This window comes from Lycorma delicatula, chromosome 4 (assembly GCF_047948215.1).
Source record: "Lycorma delicatula isolate Av1 chromosome 4, ASM4794821v1, whole genome shotgun sequence".
Classification (NCBI taxonomy): domain Eukaryota; kingdom Metazoa; phylum Arthropoda; class Insecta; order Hemiptera; family Fulgoridae; genus Lycorma; species Lycorma delicatula.
Window position 1 is genome coordinate 138,719,929 of NC_134458.1, and position 19,068 is coordinate 138,738,996.

The 19,068-nt window shown below is 27.7% G+C and overlaps 1 protein-coding gene across 1 annotated transcript in view; it reads right to left on the minus strand.

The window, feature by feature from the left end:
• Nucleotides 1–18,578, minus strand: part of LOC142322943 (retinol dehydrogenase 14) — an 88,331-nt gene extending 69,753 nt beyond the window's left edge. Inside the window, exon 1 of the mRNA XM_075362036.1 lies at nt 18,290–18,578. The gene's annotated coding sequence lies outside the window, so the exon portion shown is untranslated. The remainder of the gene's footprint in view (nt 1–18,289) is intronic.
• Nucleotides 18,579–19,068: the final 490 nt, after the last annotated feature.

Consider the following 19,068-nt stretch of genomic DNA (forward strand, 5'->3'; position numbering starts at 1 on the left):
TAATTAATATATTTCAAATCTTTAATATTTATTTTTATATTAATCAACAGTTAAAAATAAAAATGAAAAAAATAGTAACTTTCTTTATTTATCAAGGAAATGTCTTTTGTAATGATTATTACAGATTGATTAATGAACGATAAGTCAAACGCAGAACTATTATACATATTTTTAAAAGGTGAAGGTTTATATATGTATACATATTACAAATATATGTCCATAGTTAATTAAATAAGCTAAACTTACAATTTGTATTAAGGTCATGTATTTACAAAAGTTACATTGTTTAATGTAAGTGAATTACTGGATTATGTAATTAATGTTAACTTATTATTTTATTCACCTACATTTTTAATTAATTATGTCTATTTTTTATTTATATATTTGTTATTAATAGTTTACCAGGTGGACCTTAACCTATTTAATTTTAAATTATTCAGTTTATTATTTAATTCTGGGTTAATTAATTAAAAAGTTTACGAAATGTTAATACAAACTTGTGTTGACATATTCTTTAATTTCATATATATTAGAACAAAATATATCTCTGATAAGACGGGTACCTACATTAAAATTACAGTTTTAAATAAGATGTTATAAGTTTATTTTTATAATAAACCTTTGAAACTATATATATATATATATATATATATTTAAAGACTTCAAAATATTAGAATTTAAAATAGTAATAATAAATCAGCAAAAATTATTTGTATTTATGATATTTAAAGTGTTTTCAAGTAAACATTCAAGAAAGTGAATGTGAAAAAACAGAGGTGGTTCGCGTATAGTTACTGTGGAACTGCAGCACCCCCTATTTCCACTTGATATTGATAATATTTAATATAATGAGTCCTTTTTCTTTAATTCTTTCTTTATACTTGTACAATATATAATCCTTAACCTTAATGTCAGTAGTCATCCCCCAGTTTATGAAAAAGGTACAAAAATCTTTGTCTGGAACTGCGTGCTTCACAGTTCCAGCGGCGTGGTGTTTGGCTGTTGTACGCATGCACACATAGGAAGCTGCACGTAAGGCTGCGAGGTAGAGATAGCACTGTCGCTCCCGCAGTGCCGACCCTGGCATGCTGGTAGAAGGTCGTTTTTTTTACTCCGCGTGTGTTATCTAGTTTAGTCGGTGGAAGGAATATGAAAGTGGTTTAATTGTTTTTTCAGTAGTGATCAGAAGATGGCGGAAAGCAAGGACTCTTTGATTGCCAAATTTGTCCAAAAACACGCTGGAAGGGAAAAAGAAAAGGTAATTAGTAAAAACTAATTGTGTATTTGTTTCTGCGTGCATAGAAATTTAAATTAAGCACCACTGGACTATAGTGTTTTTAAACGGACATTTTATTAAGTTTTTGTCTAATAATACTAAAAAATATGATCTGTATTGGCATTTTATTACTTATTCGGTTAAACCGAATATGGTTTTTAAGCAAATTATGCTTAAAAATCGTGTGTTTAAACCGTGTACCATACTCTTGAATATTATAAAGTGTAGAATTAGATTATCCTGCTTCCAGCTAATTCATTTTTATTATTCTTCTTATAATTTATTTATTTTTCTTTCAGTTCTTTTATTTTACAGAAAACCTTAACCGTAGCCTTGAAAAGGCCCAGAAAAAATTTTCTGGAGCAGCACCCCACCAATTTTAGCTACGACCCGCAACTGTAGAAGAAATGAAATAATAAAATATAATGCATATTCTTGCAGTGAATCTTAACACACGGTCGGTTGTATTCCGCTTTCTCGTGCATCGTTTCTTTTTATTTTTTCTGCCGACTTTTCGAAGAAAAATACGACATTTTGAGGTATTAGTAGTACGAAAATACCATTTACTTAAATTGTTAACTTCTATATTTATTTATAAGCCTATGTATAAAATTTTCTGTCTCGAAAATCTTTAAAACACTTGCAATTTCATTGAAATTTAGATAACCTGTAGTAGTGTATATGAAGTTGTGCGTGTGAAAATTTAATGAAAATTGGTTGACCATCCATATTTAATGAAAATTGGTTTTTTAGGCCCATCCATATTTTATTTAGAAAAATAAAACTTAAACATCTAAAAGAGAATATTGTTTTTTTTTTTAAGGAACAAGAATAACCTTCAAAACATTTCTTTCTTAAAATTAAAAAAATAAAAACATTCTTGCACAGTTCTGCCAAAAAGATTCAGTTTTCGTTATTTTATATTGTTTCCTTTTGCCTCGTTCGAACACGTATCCAGTTATCATGACCCTCAAAGCAAATAACGGTACCTGAATACCCCGAACAATACTGCTAATAATAGTTACCACAGATAAAGAAATATCATTGTTCCAACTTGCAGCATCGTAACGAACCACACTTCCAACTTGCCCGGTTCAAATTTTTTCGACCTTAATTTGAGCTTAACCCAAGATCGAATACCACAGTATATCACAGTATACCACAGTATATCTAAATTTTAATGAATCCGATCTAGTAGTTTTGAAGATTTTCGATCCAAAAAATTTTATTAAAAGGTCTGTACATATACATTTTTTAGGAAACTCCCAATTTAAGTGAATGGTATTTTCGTACTTCTCATACTTCAAAACGTAAAGAAAATTCATATTCACCCCCTCACTCCCACCATGCGACCGAAGTAATAGTTTTCTTCAAAAAGTCTTTAAAAAAATAATATTTTTCAATTATTTATTTCTTTACTTTCTTAACTTTTGAAATCGATATCAAATTAGTAAACTGTTGTTTTTAATTTATCACAAACTTCTAAAATCAAAATTTGAAGAAATATTTAAAAAGGGTTTTTTTTCAGTTTTGACAATTTGGTAGATCAGTTTAATTCTCTCTACATTTGTAACAGGATACGAGTATCTCACTTAGATTTCATTGTTAATTAATTTTTTTTTTTTTTTTTAAGTACTGTTCCATGTTTTGCACAAGTTGTAATAAATTTCTTAATTACACTGCACAAGGTAAAGGAGTAAGGAAGAGAAAAAATAAATAAATAAAGCGATGTCTAGTAAGTTTCTTCAAACAGCCTGTACATCATTTACTTAGAAGGTCATTGATATTATGGTACAGTCTCTTCTTTATTTTTATAATTAATTGACTTTTTTAATGGGTGCTTGTCTTATAACGTTTATTATTATAACAAAATAATAATAAACTAATATTAACTAGTACATTAAAAGTTATACATTATAATAATTTAGATTTCACTCTAAATATGACTTCATTATCATAAAATATAACTTTTCAAATTCACATAAATAGTAATGAAAATAAAAGTCTGATTTTTCATAATAATAATAATAAACAAATTTATACCTTGTAGAATTTAAAATGAAATTTATTTTAATAGTATATTTTATACATATTAGATATTTTTATTATTATTATTATTATTATTATTACTACTACAGCACTCAACTATTACTAATAGCCTTAAAAATTTCTAATTTTTGAAAGTAAATAATTGCATTCATATGTTTTCTCATATTCTCTTTTCTTTTTCACATAAAAATATAATTTAATTACTTACATTTTACACACATGCTACAATACCGTGAATTTTAAACGTATTTATTCTACGTTCAGTGTAAGACCAATCTTGTAAAAAAAGCCCAATGGTTTGGTTCATGAATTTTATAATATTCATGAGTATTTATGTGATAGATAATACACATACATGCGATCAATTACTACCAGCTATTATACGAAGCCTACGTAACATTGAGGATGTGTAAAAATCATTACAGTTTATAAAATGTGAGGGTCAATTTTTTCCTCTGAGAAGCTTACATTATACTCGTATAAATGTAAACTTCGGTACTCGTTAATACGGTTCTCATTAGCCAGACAATATACGAAATTTATCAATCAGTGCCCATCTATAACTCATTCGGTTTACAGCATTGTTTCAAGAATAGTTTTTCCATATTCTCTTTTTTGTATATTAAAGATTTCCTTCGTTTTGTTTTTGAAGAAAATCGAAGGTGATCTTTCATTACTGAAATTTATCTTTAAAAAATTAATAAAAACTAAAAAAAAAAACGTTTCTTTGAATAATTAATTTTTAATGCATCTTATATCTATTACACTACTTTAAAATGTTAAAAAAAAATCTTTATTATCAACGCCCAATTCCAGCGGTTTATCAAACAATTTTCAAGCAAACATAATGTGATATCTTTTATCCCTTTCTAGATAACTTTTTAATCAGGATCATGAAAAATAGATTAATTTGCAAAAATTGTCACTGTTTTAGCTTAATCACTATAATCTATTGCCAACTTCCGCGTTGGAAAGGTAGAGTCTCAAACTTTGATCCGGAAAGTTCTGGGATCAAATTTCGGCTTGAAGTGGGATTTTTCATACGCTACAAACTCTCCTTTCAAAATTCACACTTTTCGTTTATTTCAATCAGGACTGGTTGATTTAGAAGTTATTATTTATAATTATTTCGTTTTATAACTCCAAAAAATGTTTAATTTTAAAAAGTATCCATTAAACGATGAATACGAAGTGGAATTTGATTTCTTTTTAATATATAATTTGTGTGTGTGTGTGTGTGTGTGTGTGTGTGTGTGTGTGTGTGTGTGTGTGTGTGTGTGTGTGTGTGTGTGTGTGTGTGTATAGAAAGAATAAATATATAACTCTCTCTTTTTCTGTTTAGCCTCCGGAACCACCGGAAGGTATTACTTCAGAGGATGATATGAATGAATATAAATGAAGTGCAGTCTTGTACAGTCTCAGGTCGACTACTTCTGAGATGTGTGGTTAATTGAAACTCAACCTTCAAAGAACACCAGTATCCACGATCTAGTATTCAAATTCGTATAAAAGTAACTGCCTTTAGTAGGATTTGAACCTTAGAACTCTCGACTTCGAAATCACTTGATTTGCGATAACGAGTTAACCACTAGACCACCCCGGTAGGCTTAATAAAAATATAATTGAGCGTAACAAAGTACACACAATTCGACAATTAACTATAAAGAACAATAAAATTAAATGGTTAAAAAAACAGAGCAAGCAATTGAGTGTTACAAATATCTTGGGAGGTATCACTGGATGCCTCCATTTTACGTCATTACTACTCTGTAAAATTTACTTTTAGTTTCATTGTTCAGGAAACCGATCGTAAATAAAGAAGTATAAAAAAAAAAATTAAAAAAAAAAAATATATATATATATATATACTGACAACGAAGATTGGCAATATAAATGAACTACAAAGAAGAATCTAAGGTGGTGTAATTAATGGAATAACTTCAAATATTCTTCGTAACTTATGGCGTAAAATTGGATTTTACGCGCCACAAACATTGCTCATGTGGAAGTTGTTAATAAAGTGTGTAAGCAAAACTATTTGAAATGCCCTGTTTAACAATAAAACATACTTGCTTTTATATTGCTTTTTACAGCTTTACATATTGCTTATTTTATTTCTTTCATTAACTACTATAATGCGCTAAATAATTTATGATTATCTGTAATATATATATATATATATATATATATATATTGCGAGAAATGTTTCCCTGACTTCTACTCCAAGAGTATCATGGACAATACTGAAAGTCTTCGAACTTAAAGAGTAAATTTGATGGTTTCATCTGGTTTTTGACCTGAAAAGTTGAATAAAACAGGTTCCAGGAAAATGTATACTAATGTTTAAGAAAATTATGTAAAACACAAAACATTGGTCACAAAATATAATTTTTTAGGTTTGATGTGCAATTATTTCATTAAATTACCAGTAAACAAATAAAATGTAACATCAAAATTTGTAGAGAATTTAATTCTGAGAAAATCTATATAAATAACCAACTAAATATGGGGAAGACTTTATGAGATTTGACTCTTATTAAAAACAAAAACAGATCGAAATATATCAGAAAAGTATTGTATTATAATTTTAATCCAAAACAAGAATAATTTCCTTATTTTGGAAGATATCTGAAAACAGATATTTTTATTTATTTATTAATGATAAATAAATAAAAACATATTACAATAATTATTTTAAATGTCCTCCTTCATTTTTTACACAATATTCCGCTCGATTTAAAATTCGCGAAATTTTTCGCAACTCGAGAATGAAGCGTTTCCGGACACATGTTGATACGAACTTTTAACTCAATTTCTACATGTAGAAATTGAGTTAAATGTCCTAAATTATTATATGTCCTAAAATTCTTTCCATTTTTTTTATTATTTTTATTTTTTTAAATAATTTGTACGTTAACATTACTGAAAAGTAAAGTACTGTAAATATCACGTATTAAATAACATTATAGTTGCCCTAGCGAATCTACGAGTTTGTGACGTCACGTGCTGAAATCTCATTATGTAATTATTTTCCAAAACATTATTTTTGCGCATTTATTGTGCAATTATTATTTTTATTTCATTTTTCGACATACAAAAAATACGGACGCCCAAACAATACATTTATGTTGTTGTGTGTTCAATTCTTTCCACTTGAGTTGATTACATGTATAAAAATGCTTAATGACTCAATCTTGTAAACAATAACAATTCCTTAACCAATGACTAATGCTCTAATTGGTGTTATGTACAGGCCTATAAAAATTTATACATGCATTTAGAAATGATGTCTTTCGTCACGATTATATTTAGATCCGTCATTTGTAGTACAGAATGTATATATAAAGAAACAAGCTTTAGTCCAGTTTATATCGTGTTCAATGAAGGTATTCGGATAGCGTTTGTGATGCGGTCATATTAAATTATAATTAATCATTGTTTTTCGCAAATTTGTTGTAATATAATATTTTTTGTTTTATTTTTGTTCATGTGTTATTAGTGCGGTTTGCTAAGGCAGAATTTAAATCGGTAATTAAGAAAAAACTTAGGAGTCAAGCACGTGAAATTATCAATAATATTATAATAATATTTTCATAAAATAAATTCTAAAAGTAGGTAAATTAACTGACGACAAACATATAATTGGTATTCAAAAATGCGAAGAAAGAACTGCTGCTGCTTGTGGGATATCAAGAACACAGGTTCAAAAATTCAGAAGAGAAAAAAAGACATGATTCTTCAATCAACATCCGAATCGTGTTCTTTCAGCACGCTGAAAAAGTATAAACGACGTTCGAAACCTGTTAGTGGACTGGATAGTTTTGATTTAGGTGTAGTTAAAAGAACAGTTAATGAATTTTATTCAAAGAAGAATGAATTACCTACTTAAAAAAAATAAGGCAAGAACTTCAGTCATATATTGATTTTAAAGGCAGTCAATCAATTTTAGCTGTTATTTTGAGAGTTAGGTTTCAAATGGTGTAAAACTGAAAACAACAAAAAACTTTTAATTGAGAAATCCGATATCAAGTGGAAAGAGAAATGAATAATTGCAGGCAACGGCTAAGTACAAACAAAGCAATGCTACAATTGTTTATTTGGATGAAACGTACGTTTTATGTTCGCACTGTTCGACAAAGTCGTGGTCTGATGGTATTGATGAGGGATTACATGTGCTGATTAATAAAGTGACCGTTTAACAGTAATTCATGCTGGAGAAGAAATCGGTTTTATTACGAACGCATTACTAACTTAGAAAGCCAGTTCGAAAAGTGGCGACTACCATGACAATATGAATACAGACAATTTCATAAAATGGACGCGTGAAGAATTGATTCCAAATCTTCCACCAATGTCAGTAATAGTTGCTGATAACGCCTCTTACCACAATACAGCTACTGATAAAGCGCCAAATTCTAACTCCAGAAGAAAATATGTAATCGGCCCAGGAGAAAACTATATTCCGTATAGCTCAAAAATGCTGAAACTACAGTTATATATATGAATTAATAAAGTTACATAAAACTAAAGTACAAAAATATCACTTGGAAGAACTTTTAAAAAAACATGGGCATCGTGTTCTTAGACTCCCACCGTACCATTCTGATTTAAATCCGATCGAGATGGTATGGTCAGCCGTAAAAAGACATGTGGCGAATCATAACAACATTTTCTTTCACAAATGTTGAAAAATTAGCTACGGAGAAAATTAATTCCATGAATGAAGATGACTGGAAACCCTTTTGTGAAAAAATAAAAAATATTGAAAAAGAGTATGAAAAACTGGAACCACTGATATATGAAATGGCAAAAAGTTATATTATACGTGTAGACTCTGATAGTGAAAGTGGAAATAAAAGTGACAGTGATAGTGATTCGTTTAGCGAGGATGGTGAACTTGCTAGAAGTTTGAATTAGATGCATGCAGAAAATTCAAGTAAGCTTCTGTATTATTAAAAATTAATAATTTAGTACGAATAAAGGTTATAATAGAATTAATTACACATTGCTTAAAATTAGTCATTGTAAATATGTTAGTTATTACCGCGTACAATATGATAATAAGTAATACTTCGATTTGATACGCGGAGTTGATGTTTTCAGGCCGAGTAGTAATATGCAGTCTGCTCGTAACGTCACAAGCTTGTACATTGTCTGGGCCAAGTATACACAGCTATTATTAAGTTGTGAATCCTTTTGTGACGTAACACAAGGCGTCAAATGATCAAGTTTTTTTTAATATAGTTAAACCGTGCTGACGTAAAATATTTAATAACATTATTGTCAAAAATCACTTTATCATTATTATTTGAAATAATCATTTTTCTTTTCTATACACAATTTTTATGAGCTTATCAAAACTGTTATAATAAACTGTTCGGTAATTCGTTACGAATTTAATAACCTATACTTATAATAACTAAATATTATAATATTTAATAATAAAATATTATTTTATAATCCTCTGAAAAATGGTTGATAAAAGTAAAATTTTTAAGGCAAGATCAAGAAAAATGATAAATTATTTACTTATAGCTATTATAGAATGTATTTTTACTTTTTTTCATAGTGGGCGTAATGTTGAATAATATTTTTAAAAAAAAGATCTGATGTGACACCATATGACTTCCTTGTACGCCGATTAAATTACATATACACATTTTTTTAAAATGAAAAGTACATAAAATTTTATTTCACTAATAACTTCTGTTTATTCATTTTTTTCTTTTTTTTTTTTTGTTATTGAATTATATTTATTGTAAAAATTTTTACAGTCAGAGGTAAATAATTATTGATAAATCCATACATTTTAATTAAAAAAGTCCAAAATCCAAAAATTTGGATTTTGGACTTTTTCTTAATTGCTTGCAGTAGTAAGCCCTCAATGAGAGCTTTTCAACGATATATCATAAGTGGTACTTATTTTCATTGGTTTCAGAGTTATAGCCAAATAAAATTTTAGTTAATGAAATAATTTATCTTACAAGAGGAAGAGCACATCGATTCGAATCCGACTTCATTTCCTTTTTTTTAAATTTATATATTGATTTATTAATAATCGGCATACAAGGAAGTCTTGTGGTGTCCACATCAGATTTTTTAAGTCAAATTTTGAGTAATGAAATGGAATTTCATAAGTCATTAGAAAAATTATTAAAAAATAAGAAAAAGAAGTTTCTTTGATTTTACTGTTATTATGAAGCGAATTTTTAAGCTTTAAATTTATCGGTAAAGATAATTTTAAGATCATAATGTTTATTTTAAAGAATTTTAAAGACTATAATTTTTATTATATCTTTTAAGGTTTTTCTTGTATGTATACGAACTGTTTAAAATTCAGTTTGGTTGAATATAGATTGATTTCACTATGCACATTGTGTTTTTTTTCTTTAAAAATATAATATTTATTACTACTTAAAATGAAAGTTCTAATTGCCAGTATAAGTTTTAAATGTATAGCGAACGATTTTTTTTTATAACTTCCCATAAAACGTTGTTCTTTTTTTAAGTATATCCTCGTTTTTATTTTGTTCGTTATTTATCTTAAAATAATTTAGAACTTTCTCTATTTTAGAAAAGTAAACTAATACGTAAGAATTATGCAAATAATTATTTATGCGTAATAATAAATAATAAAAAAAAAAAGACGGAAAGAATTTCAGGACACATTCTACAAGTAAAAATAAAGTTAAACGTTCATATGAACATGTTCCTGCGTAATTTTCGAGTTGCAAAAAATTTCAGAAAAAATTAAATCGAGCTGAATATTGTGTAAAAAGTGAAGGAGAACATTTAGAACTCCTTTCTCCAAAAAATATAAAATATTTTCATAATTATTATAAAATTAATATAAAAATTAAAAAATATTCTTAATAAAAGTTTTGATAGTAATATTCTACTCAGACAAAGTACACAAAAGCAATCAATATAAACATATGTAACAGTAATGAAAAAATACTTATAAGAGGGATAAACATCTTCTCTATGAACAAGAACAGCCAAGTTGGAGTCGCGAGGACATTTTTACATTATTCATTATTTAGAAATAATAAAATTATTTATTGCCGAAGTACATGTAGCAAAAATTTAAACAAATTATTATAATGTCAGCTAATCTGGTATAGCGTTGATTTTTTTTCCATAGGTAGTAAAAAAATTATTTTTTAATGCATATATTTATATTTTTTATTAGTTGATTGAGGTTGTCTTTTTAAAAAAGGGTGAACGGAATTATAATGTTTTGTTCTTAAATAAACAGATCCTTTTGGAAAAAACCTATTACTAGGTTTTGGAATATCTCACATTTAGCGTTATCTGATTTATTACGGTAAGAAGGTTCGCCATCAACATTTATAAAATTCTTCATATGACCAATCTCTTATGTAAAAGAAAATATCCTGACTGATTCACTGACTCATAATCAACGTACAACCAAAACTATTATAGGTAGAGACTTTTCAGGGTACCTTCGTATCTTTAAGTAGGTATGCACTAAGAAAGGATTTTGCGAAATTTTGATTTTGATTTTGGTTCAAATCGATAAAAAATTTAATTTTCTGTTAACAGCACTATCTGTTGGACGTAAATGCAACATGCGCTATACTAAATATTTTACGATTCCATTGCAATGTTTCCGATATGTGTGTCCGCTATAGACTAAAAAACTACTGGACCGATTTACGCGCGGTGAAGAAGGGAGAAAGGGAAAAATCGGAAAAGTGAAATAGGGAAAATCGAAAAAGGTAAAAGGAAAGAAGGGGAAAATGTAAAAAATAAAAGGGGAAAATGGGGGAAAGGAAATGGAAAGGGAAAAGATAAAAGAGGAAAGATGAACGGTGAAAGGGAAATGGGGGAAGAGGAAGGGGATTAAATAAATTTAATTAGAATTAAAATTAAATTAAATTTAAAATAAATAAATAATTAAATTAAAATGGAATTCAAAAATGAGAATATGTAAAGCAAATAACTGAAAAAGTCAGATGCAAAAAAATTGGTTGAGATTAAAAGCGTAGGTAAAGCATGGAAATGAAGTAATTCATTATATCTGTCAAATAAATAATATTAATACATAATATTATTCTGTGCGCGCGCAGAGCGACAGAATGAGTGTGTGAGTGCTCCAGAAGAATGCCGTTAAATTTTACAGCTTATTTCTCTGTTTAAAATAATGAAAAAGTTCATAATAAACATGTGTCCGGAGATGGCTTTGTTTTTAAATTAGAAATAACAAAGAATATTACCATGATTTCTGCTTAGCAACAAAATGAACCTATACCGAAATTCATCGAAAACCAACTGGAATCGAAAACCGGAGAAGAATGGTGGAAGGGAAAAATCGAAAAAGGGAAAATGGAAAACAGGGGAAGGGAAAACGGGAAAAGGAAATGGAAAAGAGAAAATAGGAATGGAAAGGGGAAAGGGGAGCAAGGGAATGATAAACGAGAGAATAAGAGGGGAACGGGAGAAAACGGGAAGGGAGAGCGAAGCGAGTCATAACCCTCTGATCGTGACGGGAAGCGCAAGTAACCATAGAGCACGGGCGAAGCCGTGATGGGGATGCTAGATTTGGGATTGTAATAAATTTTTTGTTTATCTTTATTGGACTTTTATATTGAACTATTTTAATTCATTCATATAATGGATTGGTCTATGAAATATTGTTCAATTTTCTTATCTTCCTTTTTTTGTTTTCCTTTGTTTAAGTTTTGGGCAACAATTCATTGTTTTTCTATATTCAAACAATTCATTGTTTGTTTATATTCCTTCAGTATTTTTCATAAAATTTTTGTTTACAGTTTTATCAGGATTTAATGAAAATCTAAATATAATATTGTTGATTTAATATTTTTTTATTTATAAAAATATAAGTTTGCTATTAAAAAAGCATTGCGAGTGAGGCTACATCTATATTGTGGGCGAAGTCGCGACGGGGTACGCTAGTAGATATATAAAATATTGCCAAAATCTTGTAACCTGTATGTAGGTACCAACATCGAACTGTTGTAAGCGACTGACATGAGTTGTAAGTCATTTCTAAAAATGAGGTAGCCATCCTTAAAAATAACAAAACTCCCATGCCTGACTTACTAGGGAAAGTAAGGAGTGAAGTGGTTTCTTGTTGTTTTTTTTCACGGAGTCAAATACACGGTTGTTTATCAGCAGACCAAATTTACGAAAACGTATGAGATATTCAGTCCTAAAAATAACACCTTTATTGACTTCAGGGAATAACACGCCGGGGTGGTCTAGTGGTAAAACTCGTCGTCGTAAATCAGTTGATTTCGAAGTCGAGAGTTCTCAGGTTCGAATCCTAATAAAAGTAGTTGCTTTTATTCAGATTTGAACACTACATCGTGGGTACTGGTGTTATTTGGTGATGGTAGGATTTCAGTTAACTAACCACACGTCTCAGATTGGACTGCACAAGACCAAATTTTGAGAAACAATGAAAATGTTTTTATTGATACTTCCACGTTCGGTAAACACTTCTGTCTGGGACAAAATATTCTTTTAAATATTTTTTTATGTATTTCCATCTTTTACGGGCACTCATTTTTCGAACACAAATACAAAAATTCGAGCAATTTTGTAAATCTAAGCTCTCTTGACTAGACAGTAAAATAAATGGGCAGTTTTTGTGGTTAATTAAATTTTAATCGAAAAGTACTAAAATTCGGATTATTTCAATTGAAATAAACGCGAGTTGAGTAATAATACATCACTAACCTTTATTTTACAAATAAAGGAAAAAAATAATATATTAAGGTTACTTTGATTCCACATATTAATTGCTAAGGGTATTTACAGTTTATAAAAAATTTGTTTTAAAGCGTGTTAAATTCAAAAGAGAAGTTTTTTGAATTAATTTTCACTTTTCTCGTTCAGCATCAGAAAAGACAAAGAAAAAATTGTATTAAAAGCATGTCCCATATTATAAGATCGTTTCACATTATGAAACGTAATTAAGTACGAGTACTATACGTAGTTAAATAAATAATTCTCCGTGCCCTATCCAGTAAAAATTACTTCCTGTACCCCATATCTGAATTTTTCAGTTTTGGCAGTATTTGTATATATGGTGACTAGCACAATATTTATCTCTCTACGAGATAGTTGTACCCAAAAACTATTTTTCTCATTTTTTTAACAATAAAAAACATACTGCGGCTAAAAGAAGTATCTGCTTTTCAGATGCCATAATACTGAGCTTTGGAAATGGAACATTTAAAAACTTTCAGAAAATTTTTAAGTTTTAAAATATTTAAAAAAAAAAAAGTTGTAGAAAAAACTGTTTTACAACCTGTCTTATTTTCTAGTATAAAGGACCGTTTAGAGATATCGATGCTAACTTTTACTATCGATTCTACTGATACCAGTATCAATGGGCTGGCTGAATTTATTTTTTTCTCTTCTCTATAATCTATGATCATCGATCACCATTTTTATTTGTTGCGGACCAATAGGAAGGCTTATAAAACGAAAGTAAAGATCTAAAAATTGTTTAGTAGCAGGTATTTCTATATGTTAGAAGTATGAAAGATTTCATACTTCTTGTTGACCCTCGAAATTATATATTTTTTTTTTTTCATATAGCATTTGAAGGTCAATTTTTATAATGAAATAATCCCTAAAGAATTTTCTTTTATTTTACAGTATTATTACTACTATATGTCTTTATTATTGTTACTTAAAGCAGGTACGGTTCTCAACTTGATAGATGGGCAAGAGGATTTGGATGTCCCAGTTCTCAGTGGGGAAGATAATTTGAAAGAGAGGGGTTTTTATAAAGATTTTCTGAGTTTATTAAAAGTGTTCGAAGAATGACATCTGTCAATTAGGCCTTTCTTTATTTCTAAAAACATGAGGCCGTACAATGTATACTTACAATTAATATTTCCATTTATAAAAAAATTCATGCATTAGTTGCGCTATTAACACGTCACTATTAAGTAAGGTTCATTGTAAATCACATTTTTGTACTTGTAATGGTAGAGTGCATATACAATATACGTTGATCACTCAACGTAACTAATTTGGGAATTCCATGAGTTATGTTTGCCATGAATTTTTAATTCTTTTTTCTTCAATTTTTTAAGAATAAATTACTATAGAATTCTATTCTGTTTAAATTGTTTTTTGTTAAAGCTGTAAATTCGATTTTCAACCGTAGTAGTTATTTTAATTAAAATAAACAGGAATAATCATCGTTACCCAGCCATATTCATAAAAGGAGAGTTGTCTTCCCATCCCTTTTTCGCGACAACGAAAAAAAAGATAAACGAGGCTCCACTGTATTATTTAAAAGTTTTTTATCAATTTCATTTTTTTATTTAATCTTGTTTTTTATTTTTTTAAAATCAAAAATATTAGTTTTTAATGCATCATCAATATTTAAAATGCTAATTCTTTATTTTTTTTAAAAATTACTTCTGGTTTGCTAACGAGTTGATTTTTAAAATACATGCGAAACAAAGAAATTTTTTATGATGTTGATTATTTCAGTCAAGAAATTCTTTAAAACCATTAAATAGATAAAAAATTGCATGCCAGCAAATATCTACCATTAGTTTTTTTTTTTTAAATTTAATTAAGTTTTTAATTACTGTATTTCAATAAAAAAATTCCATTCTGAAGAAACACAGATCTCTACCAAAGTACGCAACGGAAAAACAAAAAAAAATAAAAATAAGTGAAAAAATGTTTTAGTAATATAAATATATATTATAAGAAAAAATTTCACATAAAAGTGGGTCCAGAAACGAACCGTTAGCGAGTTACGGCTAGTGAAAGATTTCGCCTTGTTTTCTAGATAAAAGATGAAATAAAACTATAATGAAATTCTAGGAACCCAAATTAAGGGGGTAAACTTGACTTAAAGTTTTTGACCTGACAAACTGAATGGTTTCAGAACCATATTTCTAATAGTTTTCTTAACATCCGACATAAAACAGAAAAATGTGTTATCTAAAAATACGTTTTTTACGTTTGTAATATAAAAAGCTTTGTTAGATGTGTAATAAATGCGTAAAATTTATTATCAAAACTTGTAGAGAATTTAATTCTGAGAAAATTGATATTTTCATGTCCTCCACTTTACGTCCAATTCAATTAAATATTAATTGTTTTTATATACTGTTCATTCTAGTATTGTATATTAGAATCAAATTAAGTAATAATTTTCTCACAATAATAGACCTAATAATTATGCACAAAATTACAATATCAATTTTCTGCCATAACTCGGCTATTTGTCAACAGACTTTAAAACATAAAATATCATTTTGTACAAAATAAAAGGCTTAATATTTTAGCAAATAACATAAATTTTGATAAAACTAATATTTAGGGAGATATAACGGATTGAAAAATAAAAATGGCCGCCATTTTGTAATTTTCCAAGTTATTTAAGTCCTGACTTTTTACTAATTTTAAAGCTTTATTACCAAGAGGCTTACCAAATTAATGTAATTCGTCTTCCGAACTTGAAATATAAAGTTTTATATAAAAAAAACAAAATGGTGGACAGGGGCAGAACGAAGGAGAAATTGCTATTTTTCCTAGGATACTTATTGTTTTGTTTTACAAGTAGAATCTGAAAAAGTATAGCCAGCTCAACATTTTAGAAATACTGTGTATATAAAAAAAATTTATTTACTAAAGTTTTTTTCTAATTTTTAAAATAAAAATAGCAAGGCACACGAACAGAAACACATTTATTTTAATTAATCAGACAAAACAGTTCGAAAATAACAAAATGTACGGTTTTTTTACATTTTTTAAATATTTTTATTGAAAAATATTTATTAAACGATTAAATAATAATATTTTATGTTAGTTTAAGTCTTATTATATTAAAACTAATCTTAACTTAGAAATTAATGAATTAACCTGAAAATACTTTATAATCTAATTTTTTAACTTTTATTTTCATTTCAACATTTTCTGAAGATGATGGCTTGCCGTTGAAAGTAGAAAACGAAAATAAATAAATATATATATTCATCAGTTTTTTTGCTTAATTATTTTTTGATATCCTGAGTACTTGCATAATCATCGGACCATATTTGTAAACATATTTGTAACTTAATTTTTTTATTCAGTTAAAAACATTGTTCGATTTGAAAATTATATAATTTTTAATAATAATAATAATTGGACTGTGTTTCAATAGGTGTACAAAACTAAAATAACTGGATGGTACACTTTAGCAAACTCATTTCATATACACTTTCACTTTGAACCTACGAAAACAGCTACTTAAAATGGTTGTACTGTTTACCTTTGGAAATTCCAGTAAATTCCCACCCATCAAATTTTTCAAAGTAGACAGAAAATTTAACCGATTTCCTGGTAGTATAAATATTATCGGTAGAAAATGTATTTGAGTTATCCTCATACCTGATCCGACTATCGAAAACTAATTTTCTCACAATTAAAGTTTTATTATCTGAACCACCGTTAAGTATCATGTTGCATCTCATTTACGGGTTTGAAAACCAGTTATAGTATTGAATGAATCATGTAATAATTTATTGTTACCGACGATTTACCAAAACTAACGATACAGCGAAATGGTAAATCACATTTAATTAAACAGTAATGATTACTATATATTTATAAAAATATTCTTTTTTTGTCTCGTTATTAATACAAATTCTTAAATACCCTACTATTTCTTTTATATTTTTCCACAGAACTAATTGTTAGGAAATAACTGATCGCTGACATTAAGATACTAAAGTACTAAGATGTACTTTATTTAACACACAGTTGACAAGCGTTTGAAATCGTACTTTCGAGTGAGACCAGTCAACGTATAAGGACACTCATGGTTCAGTCCGTGTGTATAATAAGAGTGGACTTCAAATCCGCTCATTTAACAATTTTTTACGTCGATTTTATAGGTTTTTTTTTTAAATTAATTTTTATATAAAAATTTCAAAAAATATTTCTTTAAAAATTCCTTTAAAAGTAAAAAAAAAAGATTTTTTCGATATTTCTTTTTTTGAAGTTAGCACTAAGCTGAATATTATTAAGACGATGTCGAAGAATGAAAAGTATTACTTCCAGATTTTTTAAATCTATACTAATTTTTTTTAGTTTTATTTCTTGTTTTATACTGGAGCCGACAAAACTGCTACTTGTACGGAAAAAAGCCGTTCGAAAAAAACGCAAAGGTGACAAGAAATTTGTTTCTTGATTAAAATAAAAAGAACAAAAAAGACGTAAAGAAATCTCGGTCTAGCGTGAACTAAAATTCTCTAGAATACCGAAATATTTTTTACTTTTTACTCAAATTATATGAAACATTTTCTTAATTTCATACGAAAATAACTTAAATGTCACAATAACATTAAGTTACATATATCTTTTCGAAATAATCCAGTAATTATGACAAAAAAAGAAACTATCTTCTAATTGTTTATATAAACAATGTCGATTTTTCCCTTTCAAAAACGTTTTACAATGAGAACACCGCTGAATTTTCTCAACAAAATAAAAAAATATCCAAAATAACAGCCCATTTAACGTAGAAGAGTATATATAGCTTGAACATACAATCAAAAATAAAAAACCGATTCGAATCGAGAACTTCCTCATTTTTTTTAAGCCTGTAAAAGAGTAATTTTTAAAAAATAAATGTATGAACATTTTTTATAAATACTTAAAATTCGAACAGAAACTTATTATTCTACACACCTATAAACATATTAACATTTTATAAAAATCTAATTAACTTTCTTTTTTTTATTTATTTTAAAATTTAAGCTTAAGTAATTTTTTTTAATAATTATGTAAAATAATTGCTGAAAAGTGCTAGAAAAAAAATTATTCTACATAATGAAATGTTATACAATTTATTTAGCCGATTTGAAGTTTAAGAGTATTTTATAATTTTCTAGTTTAATAAAAGGGTGTAATTATACAATAGTTTTTATTTTTTATAACACATTTTTTACTTACAGTTTTATCAGTGTAGGAGATGAAGTTGATTGATATATAAATAACCAATAATGTTTTAAACGATTATTATCGAGATATATTTCGTATTCACTACGATTAACAGGAGATAAAACTACTGATTTACGCCAACGTTGGATCGGTAGCTCAAATGGCTGGTTAGTAATGTTGCTTTGTGATCACCACTAGGAGCAGCGTAGTATTAGACTGACAAGACAGTTTTCTTTCACTTGGAATCGTTCTTTCATATTTTGATGTAAGTGAAAGTTGGTTTGTAAGAAGTGGAATAGAAAGTGAAAGTACTTAGGCAATACTTGTATCGTACTATATTTTTTACTTTGTTTTCATAAGTGTATATGAAATACTCATCAAAATAAGTGCCTATCATTCGTCTGAGAGTACACGTGTTAAGGTCAATTGTTACCTGTTTTTTTTTTATTATTTATCTTAATATATAAAATATATCTGATTACTGTCTATTTTATATAATATTCATATGAGTTAAAAATCCAAACAAACAGAAGAATAAAATTAGTAATTAAATCACTTATTTACAAAAAAAGCGTTTTTACTACCGAAACAAATTAATAAAATTTAACCGAAACAAATTGATAAATACTGTCCTCTCGGTCCTACATCTTATTTATTTCCTGAAAGGGAACCCTCAATTTAAGAAAATAAAAGAAAAAATGCATTTTGTACTCAAGTCTTTCAAATTTCGTTTACTTTAATTCTTGTTCCTCTGAAATCTTTCACTACAATTCATTCAAAGCGATAAAATC